This window comes from Narcine bancroftii, chromosome 2 (genome assembly GCF_036971445.1).
Source record: "Narcine bancroftii isolate sNarBan1 chromosome 2, sNarBan1.hap1, whole genome shotgun sequence".
NCBI classification, from domain to species: domain Eukaryota; kingdom Metazoa; phylum Chordata; class Chondrichthyes; order Torpediniformes; family Narcinidae; genus Narcine; species Narcine bancroftii.
Genome location: NC_091470.1, coordinates 324,887,227 through 324,901,580, shown reverse-complemented (window position 1 = coordinate 324,901,580; position 14,354 = coordinate 324,887,227). Strand labels below are relative to the sequence as shown.

Genomic DNA, 14,354 nt, shown 5'->3' with positions numbered 1-14,354 from the left:
TGGGGCGGGTAGGTATCCGCAATGGGGAGGGTAGGTGTTGGCATTGGGGAGGGCAAGTGTCCGCAGCGGGGAGGGTGGCTGTCAGCGGGTCGCCAGCTTACAATCAACTGCCTGCTTGCTGCTAAGCACCTGAAAGCTACTAGCCACTTTGCCTTGCTGCTTTCAGGTGCCTTGGGGGAGCATTTGGTGCGTAGACTTGATGAGAAAAAAATCTTTTGCAAAATTGTTCCCTTTGAAACAGTACTTCTTCACTTTCTGCAGTGTATCAGCATTTTGCAAATGGATGATTTGCAAGACAAGGATTGGAAAATACTTTCCCCAACAAAACTATACCAGGGTGGGCAACCTCCCATGCCGGCCGCCCCAGCCCCATAGTCCCGTGCCGGGGGGCTGTCAGGCACAGGGAGTTGGGTTGCTGGCTAAATGTCATCAGCCTGCCCCCTGCTAGGCACCTGAAAGTGGCTAGCCGGTTTCAGGCTGCTGCTTCCAAGTGCCTAGGGGGAGCTCTCGGAAGCAGAGAATATACCTCCCTGAAGTGGGTTGAGTAAGTACACCTCGGGGACGGGTTCTCCACTTTCAGGTGGCCTCCCAACAGCTGCATTCGTGTATTTTAGGCAGCTTTACATTTGTGCATTATGGCCACCTAGTGGGTGTGCTTTGCGATCACATAATTGCTACAGCTCTCAAACATCTGAAGTTTATGGTATGCGGCTCTTATGTTAAGTAAGTTTGGCCACCTCTGATATATACCATAGATCTTCAGTAACATCAAGCAGATAGTAGTTATGGTTTCTAGTATAGTGACCAGATGGGTAATATACAGTGTAGTGCAACATTATTACAGCACCAGTATCCCAGATTTGAATCTGGCACTGCCTTTGAGGAGTTTGTATATTACCCCCATGATATGTGTGGGTTTTCTTTCAACCCTCCAATTTCTTCTGTCATGCCACCTGGTTGAGGGCTGCCTCGTTCTCCCTCTTCGTGCGCCAGAGGGCTGCTGCTCTCCTCGGGTTCGAGAAGTCTTCATCTGTGAGGAGCAGCTGGATGTCCTCCGGCATCTATCTGGCAGAAGAGAAAACAAGGCTTGTGGTCTTCTGCCAGGGCTAGCATTTCGTCCATCAGCGTCGACGGACTACGCTCCCCAAGCCCATCTAGGTGAAGGAGCCTGGAAGCCCGTTGCTGGGGAGTGAGCCCGGAAATTCCAAGAAGCAGGTCTTTGAGGGCGGTGTACTTGCCCGTAGCCGGGGGGTGGTGGATGATGTCGTCCACCTCGCTGACGCATTGGTCCAGAGCGCTCACGATATGATAGACCATCGTGGCATCTGAGGAGATGTTGCGGAGTTGAAATTGTGCTTCCGTCTGCCTGAACCACGTTCTCGGTCGGTGGATCCAAAAGGGGAGAAACTTGATGGAGACAGCGTTAACCTCTGCTGAATCCATGGTATTTTGAGTCCAGAAAAACGTCTGGGCTCGTCGGGGTCACCACTGTGGGGGTGTGAGCAGTGGCAGAAACACAGCCACCACGTTGAGGGTCGTTAACGACAGTTCTTATTCAAATTCAGCACGGCCCTTTAAGGGCAGCATGAGCTCAGTCACCTGATGCATTGTGACATCATAATCACTGCCCAGGATGTGTGTTGGAAGGGATGCTGGAGTCAGAGAGAAACCTCTGATGATGCCATTTCCCCATGGCTGTCTCCAAGAGTTCATGGGGATGGTGAACCTTTACCATAGTTTCATCCCCAGAGCCGCGCGCACCATGCGCCCATTGTTTGCACTCATGGCCACCAAAGAAAAGACTTTATCATGGTCAGAGGAGGCAGACAGGGCTTTCATCGTGACAAAGGAGGCTCTAGCCAGTGCCACGCTGCTGGTGCACCCATGGCCTGGGGCGCACATGGCACTCTCCATAGACACCTCAGCTATGGCAGTGGGGGTGGGGGGGTTCTGAAACAGTGGCTCGATGGCAAGCAGCTGCGCCCGCCAGAGCTCAAATACAGCGAGTGCTGTATTTGGCCATCCGCCATTTCTGCTACTTCCTCGAGGGCAGGCCGTACACAGCCTTCATGGATCATAAGCCCCTCACTCAAGCACTGGCGATGGCCAAGGATCCGTGGTCCTCCAGACAGCAGCGCCACTTCTCGTATGTGTCTAAGTTCATGACCAACATCCGACACAGGGGCAGCAAGGGCAATGTAGTGGCGGATGCGCTCTCCCATCCAGCCATCAACACTCTCGCACACGGCCTAGATTACAAGCAACTGGCTGAGGCACAGAGGAACGATGCAGAGATGGAAGCCTTGTGGCCTGCCATCTTGGGCCTCAAACTCAAAGTGCCCAGCATCCCGGACACATTGCTCTGCCATGCCCGGTGGTCCCACCACACTGGAGGGCAAAGGTCTTCAGTCTGATCCACGACCTTGCTCACCCAGTGGTAAAGACAACTGTGTGGATGGTCATGCAGTGGTTTGTGTGGCACGGGCTGAAGAAGCAGGTGGCGGAACTGGCCAGGAACTGTACCAGGTGCCAGATCTCCAAGGTCCAGTGACACACACGAGCCCCCATCCAGAACATTGACCCGGCGGTTCGCAGATTCCGACACATCCACCTTGATGTCGTCGGGCCTCTGCCAGTGTCCAAGGAGGCTCGTTACCTCCTCACGGTGGTGGTCCGGGCCACAAGGTGGCCGGAAGCCTTCCCGATTAAAGAGGCCTCCACAGAGATGTGCACCAGGAATCTGGTCAGCCAATGGATCGCCCGTTTTGGAGTCCCGGCACTCATCTCTAGTGACAGAGGGGCGCAGTTCACATCTTCCCTGTGGATTCAGATGGTGAAGCTCCTGGGAGTCAAGCTCCACCACACCACAGCATACCACCCGGAGTCCAATGGGTTGGTGGAGATGTTCTTCAGACACCTGAAGGCATCGCTTATGGCCAGGCTCTCCGGACCAGACTGGGCAGATTAACTACCTTGGGTCCTCCTCAGAATTAGGACAGCACCCAAGGAGGACCTGCAGGCCTCAGCAGCAGAGATGGTCTATGGTGCACCGCTTTCCCTGCCGGGCGAGTTTTTCAGCTCAGACCCTGAAACCACGGCCACCAACAAAAACCAGCTAGCGGACCTATGCAGGTGAATGGCCTCCCTAGCTCTCCCAACCCCAGCACGCCACGGCACCCGGCCATTTCATCTCCTCAAAGAGCTCGACTCGGCCCAGTTTGTGTTCATGTGGAGGGGACCACAAGGTGCACCGCTACAGTGACCATACAAGAAGCCATACAAAATCTTGCACCGGTCCGGCAGAACCTTCACCCTGGACGTTAAAGGTTAATCCATCCTCGCCATAAACTCTCTCAAAATATTACTTTTTCCCTCCAATTACAGCAAATCTTTTTCCATCTGATAATACATTCAAGTATCAGCATCCACCTGTCTTGCTTTCTCAGACAATGAATCGGCATACACCTTTGCCTCATTAGGTTCTGTGAAAAACCTATTTCTCCCTTCTGGAACAAAGACCTTCAAAACTGCAGGATACCTTAATGCAAAAGCATAACCTTTCTTCCGTAACACATTTTTAACTGCATTGAATTCTTTCTTCTTTTTCAACAACTCAAAAGTTGTATCAGGATAGAAAAAAATCTTATTCCTATTATAAATCTTGGGTGACTATCATTCTTTTGCTTGCTTCGCCGCCAGCTATAAAATTTTCTCTCATAATTCACATCGAAGAAATCTGACTAGTATCAGCTGCGGATTCTGGTCTGGTTGTAGCTTTGGTCTCGATGCTCTATGTGCTCTCTCAATTTCAATGTCTCCTTGAAATTCAGTCACTCCTAAAGATTGTGGAATCCAACGCTGTAAAAACTTTTAAATTTCTTGTCCTTCATCACCTTCAATAATTTCTTGTCCTTCATCACCTTCAATAATTTCTTGTCCTTCATCACCTTCAATAATTTCTTGTCCTTCATCACCTTCAATAATTTCTTGTCCTTCATCACCTCCAATAATCTTTATGTTGTTTCTTCTGCTGAAGTTCTCTAAATGTCTATTTTCTGCATTAACTGATCTTTTGTTGCAGCTGCTTCTGCTTGTACCACTTTCATTTGCTCTTTAATGTCCTGAATTTCAAATTCATTACCTTTAATTTTCTCATCCATAACTTCAAATCTTTTATCCACCTGCTGCATCATTTTTTCAACTTTCTCCGTAAAGGACTTGTTTTCATCTACAATCTCTCCATGTCTTTTTATTTCTACCATTATAAACTTTATATCTTGTTGGGAAGATTCCATATATTTTTTCATTTCTGCTGCAGAAATAAACGATTCTTTTATTTTCTCCAGCTGTGTGGCCTTGGGACTTTGAGTAAACAAAAACTCCTGTTCTCCTGTTCCTCTTCTTGCTCACTGGAGCTGGAAGTGCCTGTTTTTTAAAAAAAAAGTTGCTTCTGTTTTCTTTGTGCTCTGTATCTACGTGACTCCTCACGCATGTGCAGTCACATCTTCACCTGAGTTGGGTGGCCATTGTCTGGAGAGACCCTGTACTGCAGATTCCAAGGTCTCCCCAGTTCTGACAGTACATTACGAACAGCTCCTGGATCCTTCTTCATGGTAAGCCTTTCGTCCTTATCTCTATTTTTTTCTTGCTCAGTTTCTTGTACCGTAATGGCTGGCATTTCTTTCTTTGGTGCCATTTTAAAATGCTCTGCAGGTCTTCCAATCCTTTTCTCTTCTATTTTTTTTTAAGTTTTGCCTTTGATACAGTAGATAGTGGGAACGAAAACTGTTTTTAAATTAGTCTGACACCATACTTCTAACCTTCACACCTTTAAGTACTTGCTAATCTTGCTACAATGGATTCTCCCAGGCATGATAGGAAATTCGAGAGCTTCCCATCTCGGTGCAATGTTGGAGAATTAGGGCTGCATCAATAAGATGTACCATACCACATAAAATATCTGGTGCTAGCCTCAGTTTAGCACATAGATAGGATAGGATTGGAGATATGGAGCAAAGGAGTAGATGTGACATGAAGAGAATAGCAGAGGAAAGGAAAAATGTGTAGAAAGAAAGGCAAAGCAGCTGCTTTATAGGCCTGATTATAATTCAATAAACCTTTGCAGTATTGCTTGAAACATGGTGCTACATGGAATGGGAAGCAGACAGTGTTGTTGGGACATATGATCTGATTACTGAAAATTACAATCACTGTACAACCTACCCAAATAACAAATCCAGCATGAAACATTATTTCATTAATATGCAATAGATAATATAGATAAAGGAACAAATTATAATACCCATTACGATGTAAACAAGACTAACAGATTTGGGACATGATCCTTTATCCAGATATCTAAAATCCGGAAAGCTCCAAAATCGGGTAAGTGGGCTGACACTTGGGGGAGGCGGCCAAGGGACCGGTGCTTGTGGGAGGCGGCCAGCACTTGGGGGAGGCAGCCGGGCAACTGGAAGGGGGTGGGTGTGGATATGGCAGTACAATTCGGGTGGGCTTTCCAAAATCCAGAAAAATCCTAAATTCGGAACCAAGGGTTCTGGATAAAGGATCGTGTACCTGTAATTCCAAAGTACCACAGCCAATATGTTACTTTGTAAACAAAGTTTTTAAAAAAAAAACTAACATTTTATGTATTTTGTCATTGTAAATCCTTAGTCCTTGTAGCACTGTCAATTAGACCAGATAGACCAGAAGTCAAGATTAATAAGCTTTAATCGCTATAAACTTACAGTCATAGCTTACTTGCTGTTGACTTGATTCCAAGGCAGTACTGAAGGATGGGATTGGGCAATATAGCCTTTATTAGGAATCCTGAAGGGGAGGAGTTACATTATCAGGGGTGGGCTAACCAGTACAATGACTGTAATGCAGTGTTCCACTACATTCTCCCCTTCTTTTGAAACAAAGTCCAGTGCGGTGAAGTGTCAGAGTTCATTCAAAGTCTTTTACAGGTTCAGCCTGTCCGGTGGTTTTGTCTGTTGAATTGACCATTGAAGTGCTGGCTGTGGTGTTGCTGTAGGTTCCTGAACAATGCTCTGTGTGATGGGCTGAAATTTGGATGGCTGAACAGAATCAATTGGGGTTGGTTCAGGGTGGGAGGGTGTGTTTGGGTTGGAGCAGTGCAGCTGGTTCCGATGGTGGGGTCGAATCCTCAACCGTGTCTCTGGCAGTCATGGAGAAGGGGGGTGCTGGTCGATCGATCATGGTCAGTTCAGTGAGTCCCTCAGTTGCGGGACTCCTGCATATGCCAGGTCCCGGACAGAGACAGTGACTTTCTGCCCATCCTGGTACTGCATGTAGGAATACTGGGGGTTTGCATGGTGGAGGTGGTCCTCCTCGACCAGGAAAGACTGCTTTATGGGTTCTTGTGTGTCTCTGGAGTAGCAGGCTCTGGGTCATCAATCAGACCAGCAGCGTTGTTCCTGATTTCGATCTCCTGGGGAAGGAGAATAATTTTTCATGTGGGGTCACATTTATTGCTGTGCAGAGGAGGGACTTGGTGGTGTGGAGCACCTCTGATAAGGACCTCTTGCCACTGGGACACAGGCAGCCCTTTTGACTTGAGGGCCAGGAGGATTGCCCTCCAAATGGTGCTGTTCTCCCTTTCCACCTGGCCATTCCCTTGGGGGGGTTATAGCTGGTGGTCCTACTTGTGGCTATGCCTTTGGCCAGCAGGCATAGGGGCAACTCCTCGCTCATAAATGAGGGCCCTCGGTCACTGTGGATGGAACTCGGATATCTGAAGAGTGTGAAGAGGTTACATATGGACTTAATGACAGTAGCCATAGTCATATTTGGGCAGGGGATGGCGAACGGGAATCATGAGTATTTGTCAACAATGTTGAGAAAATACACTTTCTGGTTCGTGGAGGGGAGAGGACCCATGAAGTCCATACTTCGATGTTCGAAGGGGCAGATAGCCTTAATCAGATGAGCTTTCTCCTGAGGATAGAAGTGTGCTGTTGGTCAGCTTCCTGATGTCCTCAACCGAGTACAGGAGGTTGTGGGTTCTCACAAAGTGATAGAGCCTGGTGACCCTGGGGTGGCAGAGCCTGTTGTGCAGGGCTTGGAGACTATCTGCTTGTGTGTTAGTTCAGGTAACTGGGAACAGGGTATCAGAAGGCTCATTGAGCTTCCCAGGCTAGTACAAGATCTCGTAGTTGTAGGTGGACAGTTCAATTCTCCACCTCAGGATCTTGTCCTTTAAATTTTCCCCACTGTTTGTTGTTAAACATAAATGCGACTGCACATTGGCCAGTCAGCAGGGTGAATGGTTTGCCGGCTAGGTAATGCATCCAGTGGCGCACAGCTTCCACTATGCCCTAGGCCTCTTTCTCAATGACTAAGTGCTGGATGTCGGGGCCCTGGAGGGTACATGGGAAAGATGCCACTGGCCTGCCTGCCTGGATTTGTCTATGGCATGCATTGCCACTTTGGCAATGCCATTTTTGATGTTAGTGAAGGTCACTTGGCTTCTGCCAATGGGGGGAGAGTAGTAATTTTTACCAAGGGGCGGGTTTTGTCTGCACAATTTAGGACCCATTGTGCATAGTATGAAAAGAACCCCAGCACCTTTTTAGGGATTTGAGGTTATGGGGGAGTGGGAGCTCCAGCAGGGACTCAGGGTCAAGTCTATGGACTCCAGTATAACCAGATGCGAAGTGCAGAACATACATTTCTTCTGGTTATATGTGAGATTTAGGGCTTTTGCTATTTGGAGGAAATTTTGCAGGTTAGCATCATGATCCTGCAGGCCATAGCCACAGATGGTCATGTTGTCTAGGTAGAGAAATATGGCTTTCAGTTGGTGGTCATCCACTATTCACCATCTCTCTCTGGAAGACCGAAAGCCATTCATGACTCGAAAGGGGACCCTGAGGAAATGGTAGAGGCAGCCGTCCACCTCGAACACTATGTATGGGCTATTCTCTGGGCTGATCCAAAGCTGGTGATAGGCCGACTTGAGCACAATGGTATTGTGCAATTTCATTCATCATGTTGGGTATGGCGATGGTTGCTGATTGCACATGGAGCTGCAAGGGGAAGGTCTAGACCTACATACCTGTGCGTAGTGTCCTTTTCTTCCACAGCTGGAATAGGTCACACTTCTCGCAGGGCTGTTCTTTCGTAGTTGCTTAGTCTGGCTGCAGTAATAGCACTTCAGGTGCTTGGTGATAGTGGCTGCTGTTTGGGATCCCATGTCCCAAGATGGCGGCACTTGACCTCTCCACACGGCAGTCACATCACTGGTGGAGTAAGCCTCTGCATTCTGTTGGGCCGGATCTAGTGCCTTGGCGAGATCAGCCACATCCCGCAAGGCTCAATGTATTCATCAATGGACTCACCAGGTGCTTGTCAACAGCTGCCCAGGAGGTATGTGGCATAGATTATGTTCTTCAGGGATCAGTACTGCTTCTGCAGGAGTCCTATATGGCTGAGTAAGTCTCACAGTCTATAATCATCTGGAAAACATAGTTGCTGACCTGTGCAAACGGCAGGTCTCTCTTATCCACCATAAAGACATTAAGGCAGTGCAGCCACTGATCGAATTTTATGAAGGCCTCTGGATCCCAAGGATCAGTGTCCAGCTTTTCTGTTTGAATAGCCTTGTCCATGGCACATAGGTATAGCAATTAAATTGTAGCTCTATCAATTAGACCCAACAGACCTGAAGTCAAAATTAATAGGCTTTAATCACTATAAAACTTGCTGTCATATCTTACATGCTGTTTGCCCGATTCCAAGGCACTACTGTGGAAGGGGATTGGGCGATACTGCCTTTATTAGGAATCCTGGAGTGGAAGGAGTTATAGATTTGGGGTGGCCAACCAGAACAATGACTGTAATAGCATTCCACCGCAGTCCTTAAACAAGAATTAAATGACCTATTGTAAACTGGACAACAACAGGGTAAGTTTTCTTATGCCCAAAATTACTGAAGAAAGTGTGCATTATGGTATTGCACTGATTAATAAGTCGTAAAATTTCTTGAAACTTTGAGGGATTTGGAGAATTCATGTTTAAAGCATTAACTGAAGGTCACATTGCTGTTGTATTGTTAAGTAAAAGTGCGATGCAATACCACGTTGGTTTAAAATTAGCCTGCTGAAGTTGAACAATGAAAAACAAGTTCTGTAATTCTAATTTATGTTTCTAAAGCCAATTTTCCATCTAAATTGATGAATTCTTCTTAAATTACAATGTCAGCTATTGGAGTTTGAATGTAACATGACATTGGGCTAAATGTGACTTTTTCAATACTCTATGCTGACAGTTTAATTTACTGGCTTAATACAATGTACACAGAAAGGGCAACTGTGCATTAGTGCTTAACTGTAAACACGCTAGAAAGAAAGCAACAATAAACAATTATTCTTTCAGACAGCTTCCAATCTGTTCTAATTTACTGTTGATTTAACATCTCTATTTTCATCTCATTTAAGAACTGGAAGAACAAATGAAAACCAGTTTTAAAAAAAGAGAGCAGTGTGGGACTTGGGATGCAGACATCTCGGGTCTGTAACGAGGAGTGTGGGACTCTAGAGATGTTGCTGTCAGGAGTCAGCTGGAGGTGAGTGCCTTTAAAAATCAAGTTATGGGTTAAATAGTCATTGGTGGGAAGAGTAATTAAGATAAAGGGTAGTGAAAAATAAAAAGAGGGGCAGCTTATGCAGAGCGGCCAGTGTGCGAGTGACCCAGTGTAGGAGTAGGATTTAGAGACTTTGGCACACGAGGGGACCAATGACATAAATAAGAGTATGGATGAGGTCTTGAAGAGGAATATAGGGAGTTAAGAAAGAAGTTGAAAAGTAGGACCTCAAGGATGTTAATCTCAGGATTGCTGCCTGTGCCACATGTCAGAGAAGGTAGAAATAGGAAGTTGTGGCAGATGAATGTGTGGCTGAAGATTTGATGCAGGAGGCAGGGGTTCAGATTTGTGGATCATTGGGATCTCTTCTGGGGAAGGTCTGACCTGAAAAAAAATGGCAGGATGAACATGAACTGGAAAGAGACCAATATCCTGGCAAGCAGAATGGCTAGAGCTGTTGGGAAAGGTTTAAACTAGTTTGGCAGGGGGTTTGGAACCAGAATGTGAGTGCAGAGAACAGTGTAGAAGGACAAAAGGATGATGCTCTATGTTCTCAGTTGGTGAGGAAGGACAGACAGGACAAAATATAAATGTAACCAGTTAGAGGGGTTGAAATGTGTCTATTCCAATGCTAGGAGTATTAGGAATAAAGATGATGAACCTAGAGCATAGATGAGTACATGCAACTATGACGTTGGCCTTTACTGAAACTTGGCTGGACGAAAGGCAAGATTGGCTGATGCAGGTACAAGGCTTTAGGTGTTTTAAAAATAATAGGATGGGAGGTAGAAAAGAGGGGGTAGGGTGGGGGAGTAGCATTACTGCTCAGGGACAGTATCACAGGTATAGAAAAGGAGGGTTCTGCAGAGGGAGTGTCCACTCAGTTGGTGTGGGTGGAAATCAGAAATAGGAAGAGAGTTATCACTGTGCTTGGATTAATGTATAGGCCCCCAAATAGCCCTTGGGACACCAAGGAGCAAATAAGCAGGTAGATTTTGGAATGGTGCAGGAAATGTAGGGTTGTAGTTATGGGTGACTTCAACATCCATAATATTGACTGGCACCTCATGACTGCAAGAGGGATAGATTGGGCTGAGCTTGTCATGTGTGTTCAGGAAAGATTCCTGACACAGTATGTGGATCGGCTAATGAGAGGAGGGGCCATACTGGATCTAGTTCTGGGTCATGAACCTGGTCAGGTGGTGGACCTCTCGATGGGGAGCATTTTGGTGAGAGTGATCACAACACCCTTAGCAATGGACAAGGATAAAAACAGACAAAATGCTTAACCAGGGAAAGGCTAATTATGAAGGGATGAGACAGGAACTAGCGAGAATAAATTGGAAACAGATGTTCAAGGGTGAAAGCACAGAAGTAACATGGAGGAAGTTTAGAGACCACTTGTGCTGGGTTCAGGATAGGTTTGTCCCACTGGGACAAGGGAAAGATGGTAGTGTGGTGGCCCACTCACTATGCACGCGAACTGTCTTCCAAATGGTGGTTGCACATCAGCAAAGAGGCAGGCTCACAAGATGGTGTGGGGCTTTCTTCATCTAGGAGAGAAAGCCCGGCGGGGGGGAGGGGGGGGGTGGCATGGTGTGATGGCGTAAGAACAGGATGTGGAAAACGCTCTCCTGGCAGAATTAATTAGTACCCATCCTTTAAAAAAATGTTTTAAGTCTAAATGGTTTTTAAAATTTCTTAGAGGTCTTAGAAGATGGCTACAAAAAAAAAATCCAGAACTCAAACTACACAAAAAAAAATTGGCTGCAACTGAAGTTACTTTGTTGGAAGAATCAGGGCCTACCTTGAAGACTCAGCCTCCGATCCTGGTTCCTCTCCAGCCCTGACTAACGAAGGCACTGTGGGTAAGAATTCGGGCTCCAGCGCCACCTTCTAGGGGAGCTGGGAAGATGGCACTGGAACACGGAAGAAAACTATGGAGATGATAGTAGAGACAACATGCATGCAGGGAACTTCGTGCATGTGCACCACAGAAGCAATTGATTCGGAGTCTGTGGACCTGACTCCATCAACGGTCACAGGTCAAACAAGGGCTAAACAAAAAGCCTGTTTAGTTTCAGTCCCTGGCAACCTCAATGGAGGAGGAAGAAGATGATCCTGGAGTAGAAGAAGGAAGTTTTTGCCATAGTCAGAAGGAGAGGAAACAGAAGAAGGAGGAGATCAACATATTCAAGGTAAAATGGGTGCATATTATGTTACCCCAAAACCTCTTGACCCACAGATTTTTGATAAGATTTTTGAAAAAATGGATTTAATTAGTCAGAAAATGGATGCAAATTTTGCTGATGTGAAAGATGATTTTGCTAATCAGTTGGGAGCTATCAAAGAAGAAATGACTATAATGAAGAAAGATATGGGAAAAGGTAATAAAACTGTTGATAAAATTAAAATTCAAAAAATCTGAAAAAGATTTCTAGGAATGTCATATGGAGGTGGAAGAATGTAAAGATACAGTTAATAAGACAAAATTCTTTTACAGCGTGGGAAGTTCAGAAGAAAGATTTATTGCAGAAAATTGATAAGTTGGAAAATCAGAGTAGAAGAAATAATGTGAGAATTGTTGGTTTGCCTGAAGATTTTGAAGCCAATAACTCAGTGAATTTTTTTCAAAATTGACTGCCTGAAATTCTGGGAACAGAGAATTTTCCAAATGGTTTGGAGCTCAATAGAGCTCTAAGGAAAAAAGTGTATCCAGGACAACTGCCACTCTCTATCTTGATTAAATGTCTACATTATCAAGATAGCGAAATGATTTTAGAATGGCATTTCAAAAACCTAGAGAACAACAAAGTCCTTTAGTGATTCAGAATAATAGAGTATTTTTCTATGCAGATTTGAGTTATGAAATTATCAAAAGAAGAATTTAATCCAGCAAAATCAGTTTTGTGGAAGAAGGGATATAGATTTGCTTTTTGATACCAGCAGTTCTTAAAGTTTTTTTATGGACAATATCAAGCTCAAATTTTTTGTTAATGAGTCTGAAGCTTTGGAATTTGCCAATTTGCTACCTAATATTAAGCAGAATGGAAGGTAAACTTTTGTACCTCAACAAATTGAAGGGGATCAAGAAAAATCGAAAGGAGGGATTTCACCTGGAAGACAGCCCAAGTTGAAATTGATGATGATTAAGTTAATAGAGATCTTGAAGAAGCTTATTACATTTGACTGATTGAAATCTAATTTTGATATTCTATCTGGGGGAGGCGGATTCTCTTTTTCCCACTTTCCTCTTCTGTGGCCACTAGTGGCGAGGGCCACTTCTTGTTATTATTAAAGGAGTTAGCGATGACCTAATTGGAGCTTTTGAGGTTTTTTTTAATTACTTTTGAGGTTTCTTACTTTCTATCTTTGGAGATAATATGTTTTGAAAATTGTTTGTGGAGCTGGGACGAGCTGGGGTGGAGAGGAGAGTTGAATATTTTTAAAATTAAAATATGGCCAAACGAGGTTTGAATTACATAATGTTAAATGTGAATGGGTTCAATAATCCAATTTAAAGGAAGAGAATTTTAGCTCATATTAAAAAATTAAAAGTAGCTATTACTATTTTTTTATAGGAAGTTAATTTAACAGAGAAAGAACATCAAAAGTTAAAGAGAGAATTGGTTGAACAGGTTTATAGCTTTGTCTTTTAATTCTAAAGTGCAAGGAGTAGCTATTTTAATAAATAAAAAAATTCCATTTAAATTACAATCAACAATTATTGATCCTTTTGGTAGATTTTTATTAGTAAATTGTCAAATTTATTCAGAATTTTGGATTTTTATGAATATTTATGCTCTTAATATAGATGATGAAATATGTATTCAAGATGCTTTTTTAAAATTTGGTGCAAGTAGATGGAAATATAATAATTGGTGGAGATTTTAATTGTCATTTAGATCCAATTTTTTATTAACCTACAAAATCTTTAATTAAAACAAAAATGGCTAAAATAATATTGATATTAATGGAAGAGTCAAATTTGGTAGATATTTGGAGGAAATTACATCCGAGAGAGAGATTATTAATTTTATTCTTATAAGTTTGACTCTTATTCTAGAATAGATTTTTTCTTAATTTCAGCTCATTTACAAGGAAGAATTGAGTATGTACAATATAAACCTTGAATTGTATCAGACCATTCACCATTATTGATGTCATGTTTAAATTCTGATAGAATTGAAACAGTTTATAGATGGAGGTTTAATTCATCACTATTACAAAATGTAGAATTTTGTGATTTTATGAGAAATCAAATACAGATATATTTAGAGACAAATGTTAATTCAGTTGATAATAAATTTGTTTTATGGGATGCATTAAAAGTTTATTTGAGAGGTTAGCTAATAAGTTATCAACTAAAACTAAGAAAAATTATCTTAAGGAAGTAGATAAATTCGAGAAGGAAATTATGATTTTGGAAAAAAAATACAAAAAAATGCATTATAGTTCAGTTCAGACTTCTAGGACTGAGAAATTAATTGATAGAACTAAACAAAAACATTATGAGTTGGGAAAATGAGCACATAAGGTTTTAGCTTGGCAATTGAAAATGGAGAAAGCATCAAGCGTTATTAATGCTGACAAAAAGAATTTGAAAATTACTTATAAACCACAGAATATAAACAATTTTTTGAGAGAGTATTACACTAAGTTATATTCATCTCAATCATTGAATAATGAAGAAGAAATTAATGATTTTTTACAGAAGCTTCAATTACCATCTTTGAATTGCCAA

General features: G+C 43.6%; 1 long non-coding RNA gene across 1 annotated transcript; it reads left to right on the top strand.

The window, feature by feature from the left end:
- Window positions 1-1,707: 1,707 nt before the first annotated feature.
- Window positions 1,708-12,923, top strand: LOC138752769 (uncharacterized). The gene is made up of 3 exons (XR_011350912.1): window positions 1,708-3,132; window positions 9,465-9,592; window positions 11,316-12,923. It is a non-coding gene; the product is annotated as an uncharacterized lncRNA (long non-coding RNA).
- The last annotated feature ends 1,431 nt before the right edge of the window (window positions 12,924-14,354 follow it).